General features: G+C 46.0%; 2 long non-coding RNA genes across 2 annotated transcripts; both read right to left on the bottom strand.

Moving 5' to 3' along the window:
- Nucleotides 1-219: 219 nt before the first annotated feature.
- Nucleotides 220-732, bottom strand: LOC135202762 (uncharacterized). Its single transcript, XR_010311821.1, has 2 exons — nt 665-732; nt 220-381 (listed from the first exon to the last, which is right to left on the bottom strand). It is a non-coding gene; the product is annotated as an uncharacterized LOC135202762 (long non-coding RNA).
- Nucleotides 733-6,740: 6,008 nt separating this feature from the next.
- LOC135202761 (uncharacterized) lies at nt 6,741-7,654 on the bottom strand. The gene is made up of 2 exons (XR_010311820.1): nt 7,186-7,654; nt 6,741-6,902 (listed from the first exon to the last, which is right to left on the bottom strand). It is a non-coding gene; the product is annotated as an uncharacterized LOC135202761 (long non-coding RNA).
- Between the last annotated feature and the right edge of the window lie 813 nt (nt 7,655-8,467).

Below are 8,467 nucleotides of genomic sequence, written 5' to 3'. Positions count from 1 at the left end.
TCCCGAAGGTAATTCAGTCTGACTGCGGTACTAACTTCACGAGTCGGTGTTTTAAGCAGAAAATGTCTGAATTGGGCATTAAACATTATTACGTATATAGGGCCCTGTGAGAGACTAGATACGTAAACGGAAGTAATTTAGGGATTTCAAGAGGGAATTGCTTGAACTTACCGTAAACTTTCTTTGAGGGGGAGGTCGCCAGAAAACTCAGCTCGTTACTTTAAACTATTTATTTACAAAAAGGCCCGTGCTGGCCTGGAGAAAAGTTAAATGACATTGGCCCCCACGTTGGGGCTTATAGTCTCATTCAATTCAAGCTGATTTCATTCACTTGGTTAATGCACACTTGCGAGCAGAGAGACGGCACGTGACTCATGGAATCTGTGGAAAAGAATCCAGATTAAACGACATAAAAGAAAAAAATGACTTCTTGCTTTGATTAAGGCTGATTAATTCTCTAACATTGGGGAAGGTAAACTCGACTGGTTCACTGAGGTATACACAAAGCTTTGGTCTTTAACAACGTCACAAAGGGAGCACGTGGCCCGATGAGGACAAAGGGCTTCTGATGTAGAAGGGGTAAAAATAAGAATTGGAAATGAATTTAGCAAGAGTCGTATGGTAGTAAAAGGTGCTGGGTTGAAGTTTACACTTTCAGACGTACCTTTATGCAATATTCTGTGTATCCTTGTAGGAGAATGCGGTCCGACCTCTGTTCAGGTCTGGGGTCCGGGTCCACCGGTGCGTCGTGGTATTGGCCTAATTTTGGGAGGCTGGCAATTTGACCTCTGTCCGAGACCACGTCTCGCGGCCGACTGAGAGCGATACTCCTTGCTTTCGAATCACGGGGCTTCCAAAAACCGCCTCGAGCATTGCCTGAAAGGTGGTAAACACAACGCCAGCAAATTGGGAATGGGGGAAGGAAAATAGGTCTTATTGTAGAAGTCCCTAAAATCCATCTCGAAACCTAGCTACTCTTGTGACCTGCCTCTCTTACCCTAAGCTTCCGTCAGACCGGAAATATCATTCCTACGACATCCCCACTCTCCCAACAACAGTAGCTTCAAGAGACGGCATGGCTGCTACTTTTATAATTAAACAAAACTAAAACTCTGCTGCTGGGAAGCGAGGCGTTCTATAAACAAAAAGTAGCAGCTCCCCCTGTTAAGAAGGCCAATTCACTCCCTTTCGGGCGTGAAGGTCTTGGCTTAAATAAGTTGATCGCCTCGACAACCCAGTTCTCCCTACTACTTAACTTGAAGTTTTTTGAGCAGCGATACGGCTGACTACAATGGCCTACCTAACTTATAGGCAAAGATGCTAAGTGTACTAACTTAATATAGTGATGTAGTCTAGCCTAATAAACAACTACAGGTTGTCCTGTGACGACAGTCTACTCTACCCCTAGATAAGGTTACTTGAAAATTCTACTTGCTACTAACCTAATGCCCTGGTACTAAATCATTAGCCTAACCTACTCAATACATTTAAATGAAGACGCAATCATTCCAGAGTGTGGTACGCACAGCAGTAGTTTAGCGACGGAATTGTAAAAATACATGATAAGAGGTAATGATGCGTGGGGATGATGAGTTGTTAGTTGACCAGGAGGGAAATGCAATGAGGTAATTATATTTAAATGAGGGTTAGTATTACAATGGCTAGGGGTTAGAGGGTTTAGTGCTACTGGCAGGGATCGGGCTGGCTACCTTCTCTGGGTAGGTGCCAGGATCACTCTGCAATTGAATGCGACCCTGTACCTCGGGCACAGGTGTCAAAGAGAGCATGTGGCTCTTTTTGTTAATATGTTAATTACGTCCCTTCTTCTTCTTCTTCTTATTCCTCCAGGACCTGGCTATACCAGTCCTAGGAGTAGACGGAGGCAACGCGACTCTGTAAGGCCAGAAACGCCGGCAGGAGCTGAGGCAGCGGTAGCCTGAAGGATTTCAGGAGAACACCCTACTTCGGTCTCTGCAGCAACCGTCGTAGAGGTGGAACCTACTGCAGGGGAGGCCCTCACTCCGGCTGCGGCGACAACCGTCGTGAGGGGAAAAACTCCAGGCTGACTCCTGGTCGGGCAGTTCCTGGTTCCAGAGGAGGTACAAAGGTAAGGTCTGCCGGAGGTTCATCCTCGGGCGACAGAGGTAAGGATGAAGAAGAAGGAACTAGTGATTGGCCATGGGCTGTGGTAAGCTCCATGCCTGTTGGAGGATCTCCTGTAGGAGGATCCTTGATAAGGTTAGGCGCCGCGCTAGCTCGGGGCCAGGCGCAGAGGTCAAGTTCGGTGGTGGCTCTACGTCCAGGCTGGACGGAGCTTGGCACTGCTCAGTGCTGCCAAGTGGCACTGGCAGAGGAGTTGAGGTCGACTGGACCTGTGACGGGTACCGGAGGTGCAATACCTCTCAGCGTGCCTTGGAAATGGGAGACAGAGGCTCCTGTCTCTTGTTGAAGGCTAGGCCTTGTGGAAAATGGACAGTGTCCGCTGCTGGTAGTTTGCTAGGGCACCTAGGCCAATTAGTAGAGTGCCCTATTACGTTACAGGTTTTGCAACGGAACTGCGAATGGTCAATCTCCCTTCCTGGTAACGAGGGAGACTGTTGGTGGTTGTACTTCCTGGAGGAAGTAAAATTTCGATACTCCTTGCTTTAGAGTGATTTGTTGTGGGGTTAGGACCCCTAGGCTGTTTGGAATGCGAGGGAGACTTCATGTCTTGCCCTAGGAGGAGGTCGTAACCTCCTGGAATGTAGCTTGCAACTGCAAGGGTACAAACTTTGGAGACGTGAGGTCTAGTGACCCTCAATTGGACGGTCGGAAGGATCAGTTTAATGTGATTGATACCTTCAATGGTGATCAATCGACGTCTATCAACATTAGCCCCTCGGGGAATTCTGTCTTCCCGTATCAGGGAGATTTGAGCGCCAGAGTCGTCGTAGGCTCTGACGTGGCTTGGCTGATAGTGGCTTTGGAGGGGTGCGACGGTTATAGGGCCCTTAGCTGGGGGTCCTAGAGAAGAAGGATTGGTGACGGCCATTGCGATGGCCGGAATATTGTTGTGGTTTCGCGCACCCTCCGTAATTTGCAGACATGTGACCCTTGCGGACCGACAGTCGGCAGAACTTGTTCCAGAACCTCTTCCGTGGCACTGGATGATAAGGCCGAGATGGCCCCACAGGTTGCGAATCTGCGGAGTCACCAAGGCTGGCAGTGATGTGACGTGGGGAGGTTAAGGAAACCTCCGTTGAATCATCCTCGGAAGCCAGTCCGGGGTTAACTGGTGGGCTTACCTCTTCCAAAGTGGAGGAGGTAGGCGGTAAAATGGTAAGAGGTTGAGATGATGTGGGAGAAACGTCTGGCTCTGACACTGGGTCAGGGCCAGGTTCACAAATAAAAGGGATGTCTGGGACATCGGAGGCACTAGCCTCTGAATCTAAAATTGAGGGTTGATTATGAGGCATGCTGCAGGGATCTGGTGCATCTGGTAGTGGGAGCTGCGTCCAGGGGAGATACGGCTTAAGTAGATCTCGGCCCAATATTACCTGATAAACATCATGGAATTGGTCAACTAGGCGGCCAGGCGGCACAATGTGGTTTCCTTGGTCACCTGGTCCAGAAAGGGCATTTTTATACATTCGAAGGACTGAAGGAACAGAATAGAGGTTACCGTCAATCCATTCGAACTGAATTTCTTCTCCGTCCGTCCGGATTATTTTGGCACCCCTAGGCAATGCCTTTCTGGAAATAAGGGAGACCTGGGCTTCGGTGTCGGCCATGACTTGTACCCACTGATAGGGCGTAGGAGACAGTTCATCAGGCAGAGCTACATGGTAGCCTTGGAGAAGTTCACCCTGGAAGCTCTCCCAAAGGTAGAGACCGACCTGGGCACTGGTCGGAATCCACAGCATGCCCACGCACACAACAAGTGGTGCAAGAACCTCCGCAACCACCTCTTACCGGGAGTCCAGCTCATGGTCTGGGGCTTGGAAACTAGCAGAGAGATTGCGTCATCTAGGAGAGCTAGCTCATGCTTTCTCTCTTCTTCTCTTTCCTTTCGCTCTGCTTCTGCGTCGGGCTTTCCTCTCTGCTTCGCTTTCTTCCTTTCCCTGCTGGCGCGCAGCAGCCTGCTGCGTCTTTATCCACTGGTCAAGTGCTGGTCCAGTGTAACCAGCCTCCCTGCCCAGAGTTATGAGGGTCTCCCGAGCTTCTCTAGCTCTCTGGCAAAGAAGTCACGGGAAGCAGGGGAAGACATTTCCCTTAGGCTACAGTAGAGGCTCGGAAGAAAATGAAAATAATGGCCAGGAAAGGGTACTGAATGGAATAGGAGTGCCTACTGTGGAAAGTGGCACTCACTTGGAAATGGGTTCTGCAATGTGGGTAGTGAAAAAAGTGAAAAGACTGGGTGCTCGGTGGCACTTGGGAAGTGTCCCGTAAGTTGGTGGCACTTCTGGATTGGCACCTTCTAAAGAGGCGAAAAAATCAATGGAGTGTAGGCGGTCGATACGTCACAACTTAAGGGCGTTCCTAAGTTGGGAGACGCTGGAATGGGCTACCTGTAGGTCCAATACAGGTGCACGGCACTTATGAGGAGGCGTTCCTTGGTTCAGTGATCCAAAATGGCGGATACTTTAATGAATTGGACGTTCCGTAAGGACGGACACGCAGGTTTAATGGCTACCTGTACGGCCTGTACAGGTGCAATGGCATTTATGGAGGCGTTCCTTGGAGCACTGGTATCGTGCTGGTGTGTCCCGGACACTACCTGCAGTTACTAAATAAATTACTGGAAGTGAAATGGCACTGCTCATGGCAGAGTGTAATAGTGGAGGAGAGAAAGTAAAAGGTGGGAGTACTTCAGCAGCCAGTCGGTGGACAGTGTCAAGAATTAGTGGCACTGTAAAATGGTAAGACCTGACGTGCACTGGTGGTGGCCAGTCCTAAACTGGTAACGACTTCCCTGTCTGGAAGTAATGAATTGGCGTGGCACACTGTGCGAATTGTGCTTGCGGTATACGCAAGTCTTTCGTGATAAAGAAAATGAAAAGACCACTCGGGCAACGACAGGTAATGGAAATTTTAGAAATGCTCAGTCACTCGCTGAAGTACTCGATAAATGAAACAAATAAATGTTTGCAAACTGCCCTGGACACATGCGCGTACGTATCACGCTGTGTGAATGAAAGACACAAGAGACTAAAATAAGGTTAATTCGGCATGCTATAATTTAATGGTAAGATGTAGTACTCTTGGCTTCGTGAATAATGGATTCTGGTTCTCTCTCTCTCTCTCTCTCTCTCTCTCTCTCGAGAGGGTGAAAATGATATATGAATGAACTCCCTTATATTTGAATTGAACTACTAATGTTCGTTTAATGTGACGCAACTTGCGTTAAATGATTTACTTACGTTAACGTGAAATGAAAGAATTGCTTTAGAAAACGTTTTATGAAAAAATGATAACGCGCTCGCGGTGAACGATGTTTACGTTAATGTTAGCGGCTTGCGCTTATGAAATGATTTGCGTTTCAATATGAAATTTACAAAGACGCGTTTTACGTTAACAATTCTTGCAAGTGACTCTACTTTTAAGATTTACGTTAACTTTACGTAAGGACAAGTGAAAAATTATGGCAAGGATTTGAAAACGATGTTAGCAAACAATTGTGAATGAGGCTACGTTAAGTGCGAAGTGAAATGAAATTTTCGCTCAGCGCGCGAGTGAGCGATGCGAGGTGGAACACGTGAGGCGAGAAAGCGGGTTAGCACCACGGTGTGCTAGCATTGATGGCGAATCAGCTGATTCTCTGTAAATGCGAAGGCAATTTACAACACAAAATTCTACTTTCTTATTCAAGGCGAATTACGTTAATTTTTCTGGCTAGGGACGATAGATACTAGTACAGACATTGATATTATTTACGTTAAAACTTCGTGACTTACGTTACTTTGCTTAGAAATGTTTAGATAATGTTTAAAGGGATAAAAACATGGCTGCCGCTGTGAATGAGACGAAGGTTGGTTGAGACCGCGCAGGCGCGAGAGAGCGCGAAGCTGAATTAGCCGAGAGGTAAGCGGTTACCAACACTTGGAATGAAAACTAAGTTAAAAATGAATACCCATAAAACATATCACAGACAAAAACGAAATTTGTACACTTCTTTTGCCGTAACTATTAGTAAAAACACTCCTAACTAGCTAGGCTTTCAAAACACAGCAATAAACCCTGGCAAAGCACTTCCTAGTTTGATCTGGTCCTTTCTTCTGGTCATCTATCTAATACACGTGTTCGTGTAAGCTCCAACGACAACAATGCGATTTACAAAACAGAATTCGCTCGGCGCTCTGGCCGTTACAATATAATAATATTTCTATCTTCACATTTGTTTAAAACACTTCTACAATAAAAATACTTAAACGTACCTTAAGCTAACATTGGTTATAGAATAATCATATTAAGAATGGAATACATTACCGTGAGTCAGTGTGTCTTCTTTCCCTGCAAGTGTGCTTGATTTACGCTTTGTAACATAATTTACAGTTTACGTTTACACGGATACGCGATTTACAAGCTTTTTTAAGCAAGCCCGGATTCGATCCTCGGCGAGGTCGACAATTTTACGTATGTAGGGCCTTGTGAGAGACTAGATACGTAAACGGAAGTAATTTAGGGATTTCAAGAGGGAATTGCAGTTGAACTTACCGTAAACTTTCTTTAGGGGAAGGTCGCCAGAAAACTCAGCTCGTTACTTTAAACTATTTATTTACAAAAAGGCCCGTGCTGGCCTGGAGAAAAGTTAAATGACATTGGCCCCCACGTTGGGGCTTATAGTCTCATTCAATTCAAGCTGATTTCATTCACTTGGTTAATGCACACTTGCGAGCAGAGAGACGGCACGTGACTCATGGAATCTGGAAAAGAATCCCAGATTAAACGACATAAAAGAAAAAATGACTTCTTGCTTTGATTAAGGCTGATTAATTCTCTAACATTGGGGAAGGTAAACTCGACTGGTTCACTGAGGTATACACGAAACGCTTTGGTCTTTAACAAGTCACAAAGGGGACACGGTGGCCCGATGAGGACAAAGGGCTTCTGATGTAGAAGGGGTAAAAATAAGAATTGGAAATGAATTTAGCAAGAGTCGTATGGTAGTAAAAGGTGCTGGGTTGAAGTTTACACTTTCAGACGTACCTTTATGCAATATTCTGTGTATCCTTGTAGGAGAATGCGGTCCGACCTCTGTTCAGGTCTGGGGTCCGGGTCCACCGGTGCGTCGTGGGTAGGCCTAATTTTGGGAGGCTGGCAATTTGACCTCTGTCCGAGACCACGTCTCGCGGCCGACTGAGAGCGATACTGCTTGCTTTCGAATCACGGGGCTTCCAAAAACCGCCTCGAGCATTGCCTGAAAGGTGGTAAACACAACGCCAGCAAATTGGGAAGGAAAATAGGTCTTATTGTAGAAGTCCCTAAAATCCATCTCGAAACCTAGCTACTCTTGTGACCTGCCTCTCTTACCCTAAGCTTCCGTCAGACCGGAAATATCATTCCTACGACATCCCCACTCTCCCAACAACAGTAGCTTCAAGAGACGGCATGGCTGCTACTTTTATAATTAAACAAAACTAAAACTCTGCTGGGAAGGCGAGGCGTTCTATAAACGTAGCAACATGTAACGTCCTCGCCTTATCATCCAGAGCCACAGGGTGCTTTGGGCGTTTTCACCAAACTATGAAAAGTACGTTAAAGATATATTGTATTGTGAATGGGGCTGAATGGGATAAAAAACCTTCCCTTCTTCTTATTCGCTTTCCGCTCTATTCCTGGTCAATCTCTCGGTCTCTCTCCTTTTAATTTGATTTTTGGACATTCTGTAAGGGGTCCGCTGGATATGGTGAGAGAGGCTTGGGAAGGAGATGCCCCTGATTTAAATTTGTTTGATTACCTTAATAATTTGAATGCTAAATTAACCAGGGCTTGGTCTTTTGCAGGTGAGAATTTTTTGAAAAGTCAGAAGAAAATGAAATTTTATTTTGACAGAAAGACTGTGACCCAGGACTTCGACATAGGACAGAAGGTACTGGCTCTGTTACCTATCCCAGGTAATTCTCTCAAAGCTAGCTTCCAGGGACCATGGGAGGTATTAAAGAAGGTAAATAATGTTAACTTCTTGGTGGAAACCCCTGATAGGTGAAGGCCTCATTAACTGGTACATATAAATATGATGAAAGCTTTCCATGAAAGAGAGAAGGTTAGGCCAATTGCGGCTCTTCATGACAGTAGAAATCACTTTGTCGGTAATAATGGTTCTTTTTCAGATGAGCATAATAATGATTCCTTTTCAGAGGACAGGGACGTTTACTTGAAAGATAGTGAATGGCTGGCAGGTAATGTCGAGGCTTTAGAAAATTTACCTCAGATGTTGAGTTACTTGGGTAAAGATGAGCAACAGTCCTTGAGAAATTTGGTTTTAAAA

Source organism: Macrobrachium nipponense, chromosome 33 (genome assembly GCF_015104395.2).
Source record: "Macrobrachium nipponense isolate FS-2020 chromosome 33, ASM1510439v2, whole genome shotgun sequence".
Taxonomy (NCBI): domain Eukaryota; kingdom Metazoa; phylum Arthropoda; class Malacostraca; order Decapoda; family Palaemonidae; genus Macrobrachium; species Macrobrachium nipponense.
This window is presented reverse-complemented; position numbering and strand designations above follow the sequence as displayed.